Source organism: Equus caballus, chromosome 14 (genome assembly GCF_041296265.1).
Source record: "Equus caballus isolate H_3958 breed thoroughbred chromosome 14, TB-T2T, whole genome shotgun sequence".
NCBI lineage: Eukaryota > Metazoa > Chordata > Mammalia > Perissodactyla > Equidae > Equus > Equus caballus.
This window is the reverse complement of record NC_091697.1, coordinates 24,119,562-24,136,123: the sequence shown is the minus strand read 5'-3', so window position 1 is coordinate 24,136,123 and position 16,562 is coordinate 24,119,562. Positions and strand designations below refer to the sequence as shown.

The 16,562-nt window shown below is 44.0% G+C and overlaps 1 protein-coding gene across 1 annotated transcript in view; it reads left to right on the top strand.

Moving 5' to 3' along the window:
• The window catches only part of ATP6V0E1 (ATPase H+ transporting V0 subunit e1), a 35,128-nt gene extending 27,393 nt beyond the window's left edge, over window positions 1-7,735 (top strand). The window contains exon 4 of the mRNA XM_023617229.2: window positions 7,239-7,735. The gene's annotated coding sequence lies outside the window, so the exon portion shown is untranslated. The remainder of the gene's footprint in view (window positions 1-7,238) is intronic.
• Window positions 7,736-16,562: the final 8,827 nt, after the last annotated feature.

Below are 16,562 nucleotides of genomic sequence, written 5' to 3'. Positions count from 1 at the left end.
TCATCCTTTCTGGCAAGCATACTTCTTAGATGGCATGTGACCTTTATATTGTCTCACATCAGGAGGCAGTGTCTGACTCTCTTGTCTTGAGTGATGCTAAGATGATCAATGGGCTCGGGTAATGACAGCCTGGTCCCTCCAATTGTAAAGTTCTCTGTCAACCCTCATCCAGTGATTTTATCCATTGAGGATCTTAGCCTGAATTAAGCGTTTCAGTAGCAATTGCAAAATGGTGATTTTCTGGTTCTGTCATTACTTCTGCATTTGATTAGATGAAATGTTTCTATAAAGATGAACTTTCCCTCATCAACTAGGGTTATTTAGTAACCTTGAAATGTAGATCATATAGGAAAAGCAAAATACATATTTAATTCTTTTCTTTTAATTTTCAGAGTAAGTTGTTGGTGCCCAAGTTACCTCCCGGGTATCCAGTGAGGTTTTCTTTTCTTTCCTTTTTAATTTTAGTCAATTAATTTATTCACCTTTTTATATCCAATTGTTCCTTCTTTGACCTGTGGGAACCTGTCTAGACTGGCTTCTATGTCCTTCTGTTAATAGTCTTTTGCTATTTTCCTTACTTTCTGGCAGTATCAAGATGTCCCAGATCCATCTTGTGTTTTTTTCTGTCCCAGACTTGAAATCAGCTGTTCCTGCAGTTGCTTTCTAAAGTGCCCTCTGAAAAGACCCAAGTCCGCTAGTCAGTGCTCGAGCCCAGTGGGCCTTGGATTTTTCAGTGAGAACGGTATTTAAAAACCAAGATCTGGTGGCTAGGTGCGTCCATTTCTGCTGGGTTGTTGGACAGTGCCAGGAAGTATGTACTTCTAAGAAGAAATAAATCATGAGTTTATGTTAGTATTTCTAATTCACATTTATCATTTCAGGGTTTTTACTTAACGTTTTTGGTTTTATACTTGAATATCATTCACATATGCTGAAAATCTTGGCTCCTAAAGATAATAACTTAATTACTTACTTTCATTATCCTACAGTACATATAAAATAGTTTCAAAATAATACCAATGCAATTTATAAGTTTATTGAAGGCAGTTTAGGACTTCTTTGCTGCTTTAGTTGTCCTTAGAACAAATGAAGAACAAAATGCTTTTTTCTGTGGTCACGTGAAATGATTATTTCCTCTAAGTGGTTATCAATTTGATATATAGATTAAGTTGTTTTATTCTGTGTTCAATTCATAGTATTTTTTTTATTTGCTACTATTGTTTAAATATGTAAAACATATTTCCAAAGTCAAAATTATAAACAGGATGTATTCAGAGAAATCTATTCTTCCAGTTTTCATTTTGCAAAGATAAGCAAATACATACCTACATTCGTATATATATGTGTGTGTGTGTATGTGTGTATCTCCGTTCTCCCTGCACACACACGGCTGTTACAACAAAGATATCATTATTATATATAGTATTCTGTATGTTGCTTTTGTCACTGAACAATATATCCTAGAGATTGCTTCTATCAGCATATGGAGACCCTCCTCAATTCTTTCTACAGCCATTGATGTGCTTTTGGATTGTTTCCAGTCTTTTGTTGTTGTTAATAAAGCCATAGTGCCAGCCTCTGCATATGACATTTTATATTTTTTCCAGTGATCTTTGTGTTAGATTCCTTGAAGATGGAATCTCTGGGTTAAAGGCGTATATATACTTTTTCTAGATATTACTGCATTCCCTTCCATAGGGATGGTACCATTTTTGCATTCCCACCATCCATATAGGAGAGTGCCTGTTTCCTTACAACCTGGATATTTGCTAACTTGATAGGTCAGTAGTCAGCTTTTTTTTCCTTAGAGTTCTGTCTTTGCCCAAAGGGGTTTAATTTCCTTTTTATGTAGATAGTTTTAAATCCGATTCATAAGACTTTTTTTTTACCTGCCTCTTTTTCCATCAAGTTCTCTTGTTTCCCAGCCTTCCTTTTAACTCTAGTGAGTGTTGAGTAAGGATGTTGGTTGGGGTTTAAAGCTGAGAACTTCAGGCCTCAGAGTTGGATCTCCTTCCAGTATTTCCTTCCACTTCTCTGAGCCTCGTTTCCTTCCCTTGTAATACGAGAACTGGGCCCTTTGGCCCTAAATAACGTTGCGTGTGTGGGTCTGAAGGTTTCATTTGCCCATTCTTTTCAGTCTCACGTGTCTGTCAGCCTGACAGACCGATTCCTATCGCTTGCACTCTGCCACAGCACACACTGGGGCAGCTTGAAACCCTTCTGTTAAAGGTTGTTTCTTTAAAAGCAAAATGCCAGGAAGTAGGAGGGTACAGCCAGGCAAACCCTAATTAGGGACACCATGTCACTTTTATTCCTCAGTTGAGGCGGTGACTGCAGCAGGACCGTATGCTGGGTCCCATCAGAGATCCTGTCTCTGCCTAGCAATGGAGCAAACAGAACTCTTGAGATAGGACTTCACTTTTCTTGGTTGTAAAATGAAACGATTGAGCCAGATTCCCTTTTGAACTTTGTACTTTTATACAACTCTGAGGTGACAGAAGAGTGCGGAGACCGGATTTAGGCCTGTCTTCCCCTGGTGAGAAAAGGCGTTTGATTTTGTGCGTGATTTCTTTAAGAGGCCAGATTTGAAAAGTAGGAGGTGTAAGCCAGACATGGTATTCAGCAGAGAAAAATGAGGAGCAGTCGTGAAAGCTGTAGGATGATTTTATACAGATGAAATTGAATTGGTCTTTCAACACATTAAACACCCCGCCGATCGAGTGCTACTTGAAGCCTCTGTAATAACCCTGATCTGTTTTTATGTATTGAGGAGCTGAGCCATGGTTATTGCTGATAGGCTGAGTGATAGCACGTTGTGTTCATTGGCTAGAAATCTTGCCCAGGACTCCAAGAACACTGCTCACTCCATCTGTGCCCCCTGCCAGCCTTCACTGCCTCTCCCAGATTCCTAAGATGTTTACGGAACTGTCACATCAAGGTTGCTGTTTTTGTCTATGTCCCATTTCCCTACAGCCTTCGGGGTGTGATGCTTGTATGGAATCTCCTTGGAGTGGGTTTGGCTTCACACCCCATGTCCTGTAAATTAGTTGGTTTAACACACGATTGTAATATGTTAGGTGAGCTAATAGGGTTACCGCAGTCCTAAAAGGGCAGAAATGCTATTTTATTACAAAATCTGGACAGGAGAGGAATAGAGGGTGTTGGTAATTGGGCCTCTCTCTGGGGGAGCTGTTTTTCTAGGCATTCCAAAAATAATTGAGTGCTCATGACATTCATGGTACTGAGAGGGGATTCCAGGGGAGGCCGTGGGCTCTCGAAGGGTTGTGATCTGTTGAGAGGTTGAAATTAAGCCATACTTGTGAAAAGTTAAGCAGCGCAAGGCATTTGGTGGTTAGAAAGCCCATCTTTCACTCTGGCACCTCTGACTAGATATTCTGCTGCCGCTCCAAATTCAGTCACGTCTCCGCTGAGGTTCCTGATGCCGTAGTTTCCCTGTCACTTAGGGCCTGCACCTACTCGATCACTTCTTTCTCCTCTTGCTCCGGTCCAGTGGATCCGGTTGTGTCTCCTGTGTCTGTCCGTCCTTCCGTCCCTCCTTGGGCACCTGACCCTGACCCTCAGCCGCGGTGCTGAGTTCTGGCGGCTCCTCGTCAGTCCCCATCTCTACCGGCAGTGAGTCTACAGACACCACCCTGTTTATCTTGGACGGAGCACTTCCCGAAGCACATCCCTGCCTGCCCTAGAAACGCTCAGTAGTTCTCCACGGGCTACAGCAGGGTTTTGGGTTTTTTAACCTGAGGTCCCAGATTTTACTGGGTACATGCCCTTGAAATGCCGTGTAACGTGTTGTAAGCATAGCTTTTGTCAGAGTCATGAAAGGTCCCATGAGCCACCAAAGATAAGAATGACTAATGTGAGGCTGTGTCCGGCTCTCTAGCTTGGCGGCTTTCTGGACGGGCCTTCCCAGTCTGCCCTCACTCAGACCCCTTCGCAGCCTTTCCTTCCACTGCTTTCCTCCATGACCTCTTGATTCCAGCCCTACTATTTTCGTGTTCTTTTTTTTTTTTAATTGTGGTAACATTGGTTAGAAACCAATATATAATGTTAGAAACGTTATATAAATTTCAGGTGAACATGATTATATTTCGATTTCTGTGTAGATTGTATTATGTTCACCACCCAGAGATTAGTTATAATCCATCACCACACATGTGCCTAATCACCCCTTTCGCCCTCCTCCCTCCCCCCTTCTGTTCTAGTAACCACCAATCCAGTCTCTGTCTCTATGTGATTGATTATTGTTGTTTTTAATCTTCTATTCATGAGTGAGATCATATGGTATTTGACTTTTTCCCTCTGACTTATTTCACTCAGCATAATCCCCTCAATGTCCGTCCATGTTGTCACAAATGGCTAGATTTCAGCGTTTCTTATGGCTGAGTAGTATTCCATTGTGTATATAAGCCACATCTTCTTTATCCCTTCATCCTTTCATGGGCACCTAGGTTGCTTCCAAGTCTTGGCTGTTGTGAGTAATGCAGTGAACATAGGAGTGCGTGTATCTACATGTTCGTGTTTTCATGTTCTTTGGATAAATACCCAACAGTGGAATAGCTGGATCGTATGGTAGTTCTATTCTTAATTTTTTGAGGAATCTCCATGCTGTTTTCCATCATGGCTGTACCTGTTTGCACTCCCACCAACAGTGTATGAGGGTTCCCTTCTCTCCACATCCTGTCCAGCACTTATTATTTCCTGTCTTGTTAATTGTAGCCATTCTGACGAGAGTGAGGTGCTATCTCACTGTAGTTTTGATTTGCATTTCCCTCATAGTTAATGATGTTGAACATCTTTTCATGTGCCTGTTGGCCATCTGTGTATCTTTGGAGAACTGTCTGTCCAGATCTTTTACCCATTTTTTTCATTGGGTTGTTAGTTTTTTTGTTGTTGAGATGTTTGAGTTCTTTATATATTTTGGATATTAACCCCTTATCAGCTATATGGTTTGCCAATATCTTCTCCCAGTTGTTAGGTTCTCTTTTCGTTTTGTTGATGGTTTCCTTTGCTGTGCAGAAACTTTCTAGTTTGATGTATATTTTCACGTTCTTGACCTAATTAGCTTCACTTAGCTTTTCCTGCCTCTCACATCCCTCTACAGTCATTAATTTAGAAAGCAGGTTATTCTGTGAACATTCTTTCTGCTTTCTTGCCCCTGCTTACCCATTCTCTCTTAATTCTTTCTGATGTTTTCTCTTTGAGCGTCCAGCTTGCACATCCTTGCCCTTCCTTTTCCGGCCACTTGGTTTCTCAGTGATTTCTTCTGGCCCTCAAGGTATGTCACTCTCCAGTGTTTGCCATTCATTTGGCACACTGCCTTGAGTTGTTAAATAGACATACCTTTAGTTTGCTTAAATACCTCTTATAATCTATGATAAATGCATACCTTACACATAATAGTAAGAAGGCATTGTTTTATGAATATCTGAACTGAAAAAATAAAGATAAAAATGAAACATATCTTTGATTAAGAAATATACTCAGTCTTCCTTCCCTGAACAGATTTCCTGGTTCTGGCCTTAATATTTTTATGTTGTCCTCATTCGCAGTTTTATCTGAAAGTAGTCTTAGTGATTCCTTTATTTTACAAAAATGAGAACATGAACCCTTTGGTTGAGTTCCTCACCCACACCCCCAAATGGCTATTGCATGTCAGAGAGATGATTAGAACATGTGCTCTTTAATTCACTTCCAAATCTAACCACGTCTGTGCCATTTAACGTAAGTCACTCACATTTTTCTTAAACTGGGATCACTGAGCTTGAGTGAAAATTACCCTCTGTTTCAGTGTGGTTTTCAAAAGTGAAGACCTGTTTTTTCTTTTTTGTGATTGTTCATTTGTCCAAAAGGCCTAAACAATCAGGAGGTCTAACTAGTATGCTGTTCAAAGAAAATTAACACACAAAACGTCTGTGTCCACTACTTCACTATTCTCAAGTGAAATTTATAATCTGCCGGGAACTGTCTGTGCAGAGGCACTGTTCTGCTGGCCTAAGGAGAAGAAGAGAAAATGATCATTAGATGAGAGGAAAGGTTTTATGAGGCTGTGAGGCCACAAGAAACCAGTAGCTCTGGTAACTGCACCTCCCTGGCCCAGTGTGGTTATTTTCCTAGTGCATTGTAAAAACGGTCCTCTGATTACATCTTGAGCTGGATGTATTTTGTTTGCAGTGTCCTGCCTTAGCGTCCCCAGCAGTCTGGTGCTTTCCACCATCAAGGGCAGCTGGACTACCCCAGCTTGCACCGTAAGGCTGAGTAGCAGCATCTCCCACCTACTTCTGGACCTTGGGCCCTGGGCCTTGGGAAACCTATCATTTTATCACACTGCCCTCTGGATTCTGCTGGTGTATCCCTTGATTTGGGAAACCTCAAGGCCCATCCGCTCTCTCTTCTCAGATCTGCCTGCCACAAACCACGTTGCATCCAACTTAACTAGCCCTTCACCCTACCTGCTCTTAACTTCAACATTCTGGCAAATTATGTGTCATAACCAGCTTGTTTTCTTATATGCACAACCAACTCAAACCTTGTGTGGAAATTGCCTCTGAAAGACACTATTTATTAATTTATATTTTCTCTTTATTGGTTTTTTAATTTCAAAAGTAGCATATATGGCTTTATTTATATAAACCTTATAAAATAAGCCTTATATAAATGAGTTTATGCGACCACTGTTAGTTTGATGTGTGAAGATGCCTGTTTTAAATGTTTGTTAGCTCTGTAAAAGTGATGTCGCACCTTTAAGCTTCTAGAAGTTTGTCACCTACACTTGTGGCAAGAACGGGGAGCAAACCAGGAGCAACCCTGAGTACCAAGGAGCCTGCTCTTTAGGAGTCTGACGTAGAGAAAAGCGTGCCATGCCTGTGGGAACCTTGCGTCCCTGCTGTAAGAGGCGGAGGAACATACAGATTCCTGAAACCCAAGTGAACTCCTGAGACTGCAGTGTGATCAGACTTAGTCAGCTCCGTTCTTCTTGCTTCCTAGGACACAGTCAAACCGTGACTTGTGATCCCCAGTTCAGCAATGTCGTTGGTAATGTTTTGTCACAGCCCTGCAAAACCCACCCACACTTGCACATTAATTGAGCGACTTTTCATCCAAGTGTTTATTGAACACCTATATATTTTAAATTGTTGGCCTGATTGATTTTCTTGATGTTAACCTTTTGCCCTCCTGAGGAAGTTGTAAGGACCAGTTACTAGAATGGCTTTGTTTTGCAGGTCATGAAGAGAATTCCTCTAGATGCAAAATCCCCTCCAAACCCAGACCACCTCCCTTGACTCGCCTGTTTTGACCATCAGCTGCCTTACTTACATCACGCCGCATTTGAATATTTTATCCTACCATGCAGTCTTTTTCCTGTCGCCTTTTTTACACTTTGATGAATTATGTGCCTACTTAACCCAAACTGTGCTGAATCCGTAAAATGTTTATTATGCACTCTTCTGAGATAGAAGGTGCTGTTCTTCTGAGAAATACGGTAGTCTCTCCTTGGAACCTGTGGATTTGAAGATGCCTCCTGCCTGCTCACGATGTGGGAATCAGCAAAGTGTTTAAAAACTTACAAGACAGCAGGACTCCATGGGGCGGTCAGTAGGAGGGCATGTTCAGAGGGGAGATCAGTCCCCGCAGAATTACACCAAAGTATATTTTCAGGATGAATTTCTTATTTCTGCCATCTTTTTGAATAAAATTATTTTTCTGCTTTCTATGGAAATCTGGTTTCAGTGTTTTTGTTAAGCTCATTTTTATAAGCTTTTTCTATCTCTAGATAATAATGCCTTTTTAAAAAAATGATCTTGTAGTACAAACGGGTTAGATGTATAAACCTGGCTGTGTGGTTTGAGATATCTGAAGAGACTGGCAAGTCCTTTTCTGAATCATTCATCAACGTTTGAGTGCTTGCTGTAGCCAAGGCGCTGGAGGAGTCAAAGATCTGGAAAGCGGGGTCCCTGCAGCTTCAGAGCTGATGTGCTATTTGGAGAGGTGAGGCCAGTGTACGCAGAGCTACAGTACAAGACCACATTTGACCATTGTTCGTAAAACAGTGGTTATGACGGTGAAGGGAGAGGGTCAGTCCCAGCCACGGGACGAGGTGGGGCCAGCAGTGCCTTGTACCATCACACCCTCAGAAATAGGACTGAAGAAATCGAGAGTGATTAAAAAGGCTGGGACGGGGACAGTAGTGCCATGTTTTGGTAGCAGGCATCTCAAGAATTTACTAATTTGGGCACTTTACTGGTTTTAAGAAATTAAGAACTAAAATGGATCTAAAATTTTCACCAGCCCATGGCTTTTTGACAGCCAGCCAAGAGTGGATTTCCTGTTTTGCAGTTTGCATTTTTATTCCTCCCAAACTATCTGAACTCATTGCTTTGCTATTCTTATGACCAGAGAGTTTCGAGTTGAAGAGACTCTCGTGCTTTCATTTCTTTCTTTCCATTCTTTACTTTCATTTTGAACTTAAGGTTTTCCTGAGAGTTAGGCAACTCCACGCTACATTTCCAGCAAAAGGGCCTCTTTAGCTAATTTCATGGAATCCATAAACCTGAAGATCTGAAGTTGAAGGGACCATAGTGATATACGCATCGTTTTATAGATAAGGAATCAGACGGAGAATTACTTGCCCAGTTTAATGTAGCTGCGCAGGGGCAGCCTGGGGAGTAGGGTCCCTGTTTTCTAATTTCTACTCTAGGGCACTTCTCACTTGCCACCCCGCCTCTCAGAGTTGCCCTGGCCAGAAGCCAGCCCTGGGGCTTGGATTGGAACGAAGAATTCTGCCATTATGGATGACCAAGCTGTCTCCCATCAGAGTAACTTGTTTGACCCTTAATCAATATTTGCCATCTAAGAAAGCAATGCTGGTGGTTACTCTGGGTATGTAAAAGGATGCCACAGTCTTGGCACCCTGCAGCTGTGTACCTGGATTCTTCACGTCAAGCTCTGCAGCTCATTATTGCTGGGGGTCGGTGTGAACCCTTCCCAGCAGACCACCGTGTTTTTGAAGCTGAGCCTCATGATGTCCCTAATGTGGTGGCGCTTCCCTTGAGTGTTGCCTTTGCCTGTCTTGAGTTCAGCGTGTGGCCTCAGCTGATGGGGAGCCTGCATGGGTTCAGCACAGCAGACCCTGGCTGGGGCGTGCTTGCAGCAGTATTGGAGGGCAGCTCTGGGAGCGCTTCTCTTTCACCATCATGGTTTGGCACATTCCCGTTTAATGGCATAGTCAAAGGCCGAGGTCATGACCCTGGCTGATCCAAGTCCCTGAGTTCTGGCTTATTCTGTCCCTTTATACTGATGCATTTTTGTACTTCTTATTCACTCTGAGTGATGTACATTAGACATTGGGAAGTAAACTGAATTACGTTACTTTTGCACATAGGCTCGCTTGCTGATTGGTGGGAGCCAATTCCTTCAGACAGGAGTAAGGAAGATTAGTGTGTTGACTGCGCTAATAACAGTGGGAAACACAGGGCTATGAGCACTGGTGCACCTGGTGCTGTGCCAGGGAGGTTTTCATTGTCCCCTAGCAGGGAACATCCTGTTCAGTAAGCCTTCTAGGGAGGTGAAAGGCCCTAAAAAGGCAGCAACTCAAGTCTGAACCTAGAAGGTTCTCTCCAAACCTCCTGGGACTTACTCTTAATGAGGCCCTCATGGCATCAGCATGAAGCCTATGAAGAAGACAGGAGCTCATTTCCTAGCCAAATTAGAGATTAAAGACCTCCCAGAAAGATTGATTGCAAGCTCCTAAAGGCCAAGTACTGGTACTCTGTCATCACTCAGCTACATTGCTATTGTTGAAATGAGGGAGCAACTCTCTATGAGGGAACTCGGCAAGTTCCCTTTGCCCAGGAAGTCACTTAACCCTTGAGCTTGTTTCCTCATTTTTGAAATTGTTGAGAAGATTAAATGCAATTAATATGTAAACTCAGATGTACATTGTCTCCTCACCTCATCCCTGATAACTGAACCATTTTGTTACAGCGTGCCCCGATATCTGAGATGGGTGCTTGCAAATCATGTTTCCTTTAACAGTCCCTATGCTCTGGTGCTTGCCGGGGCCCAGACTGGAGGAGCTCCATTCAGCTCTTAAAGGATACTGGAAATGTCCTTCTCCTCTAAAGCCTGTCCAGGTGAACATGATGTGGCCTCCTGGGATGATCATTAGATTAGGAGAAGCCCTAGGCTTGCAGTCTTATTCTGTCACTTGCTAGCTATGTAACTTTGGGCAAACCATTTAGTTTCTGAGCCAACATTTTTTCATCTATAAAACGGGATAACACCTACCCTTTCTGCCATACGAGGTTGTGAACCAAATGAGATGGTGGTGGTGAAGGTGCTTTGTAAATCACAATAATATACAAAGGTGGGGCCAGCCCGGTGGCACAGCGGTTAAGTGCGCATGTTCTGCTTTGGTGGCCTGGGGTCCGCCAGTTCAGATCCCTGGTGTGGACATGGCACCGCTTGGCAAGCCATGCTGTGGCAGGCATCCCACATATAAAGTAGAAGAAGATGGGCATGGATGTGAGCTCAGGGCCAGTCTTCCTCAACAAAAGAGGAGGGTTGGCAGCAGATGTTAGCTCAGGGCTAATCTTCCTCAAAAAAAAAATAAAATAATACACAAGGGTATTTTCCAAAGAAATGACAAAGTCTCTAGGACCCACTGACAATACTTTTCTATAAAGATAGGCCCCAGAGGAGCAGCCAGCTGATTTTTTTTTTCTACATCTGGTTTCCCTTTTGATTAGTCATTTGTACTTGGGTTACAGAAAAATGAAAGGCACGCACCAGGCTCCAGGCCTGAACTCTGAGCAGGGAGAGGGATCTCTTAGAAACAATCATAGCACAAGTGTCTGGACCACATCCTTCCTGCCCTTCCAGGTTCTACCAGCTCTCCAACCGGAACGGGAGTATTTCTGGCATGCTTCTGAAGATGTAGTCTGAGGGTCGTCGTTTTCTGTAATGTATGGTGATGTCTACGCCCTCATCCCTGACCCAGCAGTACTTTCTTTTATCTTTCTCTGGTGTTGCTTCAGAAGTGGCCCTCATTTGTCCATTTCTTCCAGCCCGTTTTTTAGCAATGGTGACTGTTCTGCCGTGCTGATGCATATTTGGAACTGAGAGATTTTAAATTGTTGCTCAGACTCATGGCACATTTGGCCTTCGATTTCATCTTCCAAAAATTTTGAAGAGTCAATTGCTCCTTTATTAATTTTATTTAAATTGTATTTTTAAATACATATCTAGGCATTGTAGAATGGAGTCATCATCCCATCCCTCTATTCAAGAGCTCTCTTCTGTTGGGAGAACAAAGATATTTGAAATGGAGATGAACTCTTGAGCAAGAGTTATGGATTACGTTTCTCCTTGCTCCCTTCTTTCAACTTCCTCTCAAGAGTTGAATGGATGAAATTAATTATAGAAAATTCATAATTTTCAAAGGAAAAAAACACAGTGTGAAATACCATTGTAAAGGATATTTATCATAGCACGATTAATGGAAAGCAACCTTGAGGCCCAACCTAAGGAGATACTTACGTAAGCCATGCTGCGTCCAAAAGAAGAAGTGTCATGGTGCCTGAAATAATTCATTTTTCCAGATTATATGTCTAGGAAAGAAACTGAAAAGACAACAGACTATTAATACTGCCTCTGGATGGTAACTGCAAATGATTTAATTTTTTTTTTCCTTTTCAGCATTTTCTCCAATGAAAATGTAATGCTTCAGTAAAAAGAAGAAACAATAAAAGTTATTTTAATAACAAAAGATAATAGAACATTACATTAAGAGAAAAAACCCAGGATTTTACTCTTATGTACACAGAAAAAAGCCTGGTAGGAAAGAGACCAAACTGTTCATAATGATTATTTCTTTTGCAAATTTGTGTATTTTCCATCAAGAGTATGTGTTACTTTTATAGTCAAGAAAAAAATGGTGTTTTGGGGGGCACCAATGTCAGACTAGTGTTAGTACTTCTTTCAAACATTATATAACACACCCTTTTTAGAGTAATTCAGGATTGGGGAAATGAAGTCAGCTAGATTTATTAAAACACTGAAGCTATTCTGAATCAATGAAAACCAGCGCATTCACACAGCAGTTCTGATTAACTGTTTCCATTGTGCAGGACCGAGTGCAGAGCATTCAGCTTATAAAACTCTGGGCTCCTTTTGTATAGGTGCTCACAGCATGGGGAAATGAAAAGGGAGCATTGATTCCAATTCTGCCCACACAGGAAAGTGGAAGCCTGGGGTGTTACTGTTCTGGGGTTCCACATGGGTTAGAAAAAGCCCCACTGTTCTTCCGCTCCTAACTGCTCCAAGCAAGGCTTTCATTCAGGTGGTGTCACTGCTTCAGTTAAAACCCTCTCCTCGTGAAATGTATTCGCCCCTTTTCCCCCAACTCCCACTCCCCACCCCCCATGCCAACTCCAAAACCAGAGTATTCTAGTAGCTGAGGATGCACTGCGACTGATACTGCTGCCACGTGAATCAAGTGAGGATTCCATTTCAATTGCAGTCAGGATTTTGACATGGTTTCCATTGTTTCTTTACACTGTCCAAAGTGTGGTACTGCTGTGGGTTGCACCCCAAAACGGAACAAGCAGAGCAGATGTTTTGTAAAAGTAAGCGTTGCATTTGAGGAGGCGTGAGTTAAGAAGCTAAGTGTGATTTTGCAAGCCACAAAAGTTCTTCAGCAACATTCAACAGGTATTTCAGCCCCTATTCTCTGTCCGGATGTAAGCTGCTCAAAACAATGGTAAGCACAAGAGACTCAGCCCCTGAGCTCCTGGAGCTTAGAGTTGAGCAGGAAGACAGTCAAACAGCTCCCAGGTGCTCCTGGTGGGCGGACGCCGCTGTAGCTGGTGTGGAATCTTAGGAAGTAAGGTTGCTGGGTAAGAGCACTAGAAATGCTAAAGTAATGGTGGAGGAAGGCTTCTTGAAGGAATGACCTTTAAGGGTAAACCCAAAGGATGAGTAAGACCTAGGCAAAGAGGAGTGGTTGAGGTGTTCTAGGCCAACCAGTGGTGGAGGTGTTGCAGGAGTCCAGGAGAGAGAAGTGTCGTGGAATATGGCAATAGGAATGAAATGAGGTCAGAGAAGTAGCTGCATTGGGCCATATTAGCACATACAGATGATTGGATGTTGGAGGGTGAGGGACAGAGAGGAGTCCAGGATCATACGCAGGTTCCCAGCTGGGTGGACCGTGGAGACTTCCCTGAGATGGGGGCACACGGATGAGTCCAGTCATGCACAGTGGGAGTTGTAGCTGCCTGAGGCATCCACGAGGAGATACCCAGTGGGCAGTCATTATATGGGTCTGGAAGTTGACAAGGAGGACCAGGCTGGAGGTGGGGATGTGGGGCACCAGCATGGAGATAACTGAAGCTGTCGGTGTGGATAAAGGGCCAGGAAGAGAGTATGTAGAGTGGGGAGAGAAGCATCTCGGCTGGAGACCCGAGCAGCAGCCCCTGCAGAGGGGTGGGCAAAGGACGAAGAGGCGCCTGTGAAGGAGATCCATGGTCAACAGTGTGGCTTGCACAGCAGTCAGCACCGCCCTCACCTCCAGCTGACTACGGATTTTTATATACGTTATCCTGTGACGTTAGTGGACAGGTAGGATTCCTATTTTACATTTGGAGACACTGAGGTCAACAAAGTTTCTGCGGCTTACCCGACTTCACCCAGAAGTCTGTCTTTCCAATACATCAAACTCCCACTCCTTCCAAAGGTGTTGCTGCGCCTTCAGCAGACATGGCTACAGGGCCTCCAGCCCGCCCTTCCTCACTCACCCACACCCAAGCCTCCTCCCATTTCTGAGACCCTAGGGCCCTTTTACAGCTTTTTCTTTTTTGCTGTTTTCTTCTTCATTGTTATCAGCCCTGTTGCTAATACTAGCTAACACTTATGTAGCAGTTGCATAAGCAAGACATTGTTCTAAATGCTTCACGTTAACTCGTTTAATCCTCACATTTGGTAAATATTATTATTAGCCCCATTTTACACATGAAAAATTTGAGGCACAAGGCTACAGACTGCTAAGTAGATGAAATGGGATTTAAACCCAGAGGAGTCTCGTCTCAGGCTCCAGGGCTGTCGCCGAGTCTCCATGGTGTTTCCTCCCTTCTGGGGTCCCACAGCAACCTTTGCTCATTTCTGTCATCTCACCGTATGATTTACAGGTCTTTTCCCCAAGGCTGCAAAAGCCTTGCTGGGCACGATCTCTGGCTTGTTCAAGCATTTGTTCCCTACAACCTTGCATAAAGTAGGTGCTCAATAAGTGTTCATTCACTGAGAGTCCTGTGAGAGGCCAGCTTTCAAATGCACATTTTGTGGGGCCAGCCCCGTGGCTCAGCAGTTAAATGCGCACATTCTGCTTCTCCACAGCCTGGGGTTCGCCCATTCAGATCCGGGTGCGGACATGGCACCACTTGGCAAAAGTCATGCTGTGGTAGGCATCCCATATAGAAAGTAGAGGAAGATGGGCATGGATGTTAGCTCAAGGCTAGTCTTCCTCAGCAAAAAGAGGAGGATTGGCAGAGTTAGCTCAGGGCTAATCTTCCTCAAAAAAAAAAAAATGTACATTTTGTAAATTCCATTCTCTAAATACTGAGTTTACTTAAAGCAAAGGTACAGCTGTCTGACCAAGAGCTCTGAGGTCTTGGTGAGCCAGCTTCATGGGTGTGGGACCTGTGAAGTCGCGCAGGGCCCCATGCTTAAAAGGGCCCTGTACCTGGTTTAATGCTCTGCTCTTGTTGTCGTGAAATGCTTAATTTCTGAACGAGGGTCCCTGCGTTTTCACTGTGCTCTTGGACCTCCAGACTAGGCGGCTGTTCCTGCACACTGGAGTGTGTCCCTCTGACCGCAGCAGGTCCTGATCAGGGTATTACACAAACACCTGCACACCCCCTGAAGTCGCCTGCAAAATTAGGTGTGTGGATACTTGTGTACATTTTTCTGGGGAGCAAGTAAGTCTATGGCTTTCATCAGACCCCCAGAAAAGTTCAGAACCATTGTTAGTAATAATGACAACAGTAGCTAACCTTTTCCTAGTGCTTGTTATGTGCCGGGCCCTAAGGACTTTCCATTTGTTGCTTTACCCTTCATCAGACTGTAACTGGGTTGGGGCAGGGTAAAGAGCAGCATTGCGCATTTCCCCTTTCTAATGCTCCCAACTTGTCTGTGCCCCACCTAGAGAGGAGAGAAGAAACCACCCACCCGGCCCTCCCTTCTGTGGTGTTTACGGGAGCCTAAACCTGTTGTTACTTGCTTTGTGAGGAGGAGAGAACGGCCCCCTACTTTGTCCTAATCCCACTTCAATTCCCACCACTGCTCCCAGTTTTCCCAAAGGTGACTTCCTCTTTTGCCAAGCTGGAAAGAGGCAATTGGGTAAGTGGACAAGAAGCCCCCTCATGTCAAGCATCTGGTGTAGGGGCACCAGGAAAGAGCTGTAGCCAGCTCACCGGGACTCCTGCAGCCAGAAACCTTCTGGCTGGAGCCTGAGCAATGGGGGCACGCCCAGGTTGGCAGGGAGCAGGTGCCCTCGGGGTAGGTGCTGAGTTACGGGGGCTGCGTAGCGAGGCCTCCTCCTGGCGCTGCTCCTCCTCACAGGACAGAATCGACAGTTGGCATTCAGCTTCGTTCATGTGCTCTCTGTCTCACAGTGACTGGAGTGTGAATGCAGGTGCAGAACATTGCACCCATTTAGTTTACACATCTCACTCTGGGGCTGCGCCTTGTGCAAACAGGATGAAAACTCAAAACGGGTAGGTACTATCCTTGGTTTTGCTGTAGCAAGAGGGAAATTTATGACCTCATGGATTTGTGGGGGGAAAAACCTTGGATATACAGGACCTCCTCACTTCACCCTCAATTCTCTGAACTTTTTATTATTATTTCTTTCCTTTAGCAACCTCTCTGGACTGTTACTTCCTGTATTTGGAAATCTCACTTCACAGTTTGACACGAGGTTGGGTCTTCTGGAGCGTGCCTCTGTCTGTAGTTGGACAAACTCTTATCACGCCTACAGGTCTTGGTTCCTGCTTCTTATCAGCCTAGTCCTCCACTTTCTGTTTTTATCGTCCTACTTCTGGCCTCCCCAACAAGAATGTCTCATTGTACCTGTCCTTTGGGAGTCATTCCTACAACAAATGCTGGATTGTTCTCACCCCCTGGCTTCCTGGTTTGCTATCAGTTAGAGTTGCTAATACTAACGGTGTATGTTCAGCTCAGTGCTGACAAAAAAACCAAACCAAACCAAACCACAAAAAACCACATTAGTTGTCCTAGAAGTTTTCAGTCTTGGTGAAACAGACAAAACAATCTGGACAGGAATGCTGCTTTGGAAGATAACAGAGTCATCACACGGTCTGAGCCGCTTGCTGCCTCCTCTTGCCATGCCGGTCGCCCTTCTCTGTGCTGCTTCTCCTAGGAAGCCTCCAGTCACACTCCTGACTGGAGGAGGAGGCGGAGGAGCCAACACTGTCAGGTCCTGCGTTTAATCCTCAAAATCAACCTGTGAGGTAGGTTATGACAAATCAAAAAAC